The 429-nt window shown below is 67.1% G+C and overlaps 1 protein-coding gene across 1 annotated transcript in view; it reads right to left on the bottom strand.

Annotated features, from left to right (window-relative positions):
* Window positions 1–416, bottom strand: part of CITED1 (Cbp/p300 interacting transactivator with Glu/Asp rich carboxy-terminal domain 1) — a 5,374-nt gene extending 4,958 nt beyond the window's left edge. The window contains exon 1 of the mRNA XM_007467461.1: window positions 321–416. The gene's annotated coding sequence lies outside the window, so the exon portion shown is untranslated. The remainder of the gene's footprint in view (window positions 1–320) is intronic.
* Between the last annotated feature and the right edge of the window lie 13 nt (window positions 417–429).

The raw sequence follows: 429 nt of genomic DNA, 5'->3' as shown, positions 1-429 counted from the left end.
CCGTGCCCGCCCGCCCGCCCGCAGCTTCGGCGCCTGACTCCGGGGCGGTGGCGGTGGCGGTGGCGGTAGCAGCCACCGCGCTCCCTTCCCGGCGCGGGGGAACCGGGTCTCAAGCCCCCATTGCCGCCCGGAGAGCCCTGACGCACACGCACACGGGAGCAGGCTGGCCTCGGCTAGGAATCCCAGGAAGGACAGACCCTTTTCCCCCTTTTTCTCTCCCCCCTCCCAATTTCCACGTCTTTATAACCGGCTTAGGGCATTATTAGCACATGTCCTGGCTCGTGGGCGAGTTGGTGGCAAAATCTGAACTGGATACTCACCGAGGGCCAAAGCGGGTGCCGCGCCTTCCTCAGCCCTCTTCCTCCTCGCCAGGAACGACCCTTCTCCGGCGGGCTGTGGGCTGGCAGCCGGGCGGAGCGAGCCTCTTCT

Source organism: Lipotes vexillifer, unplaced genomic scaffold (assembly GCF_000442215.2).
Source record: "Lipotes vexillifer unplaced genomic scaffold, Lipotes_vexillifer_v1.1 scaffold142, whole genome shotgun sequence".
NCBI lineage: Eukaryota > Metazoa > Chordata > Mammalia > Artiodactyla > Lipotidae > Lipotes > Lipotes vexillifer.
The sequence above is the reverse complement of the archived record's forward strand: the minus strand, read 5'-3'. Positions and strand labels throughout refer to the sequence as shown.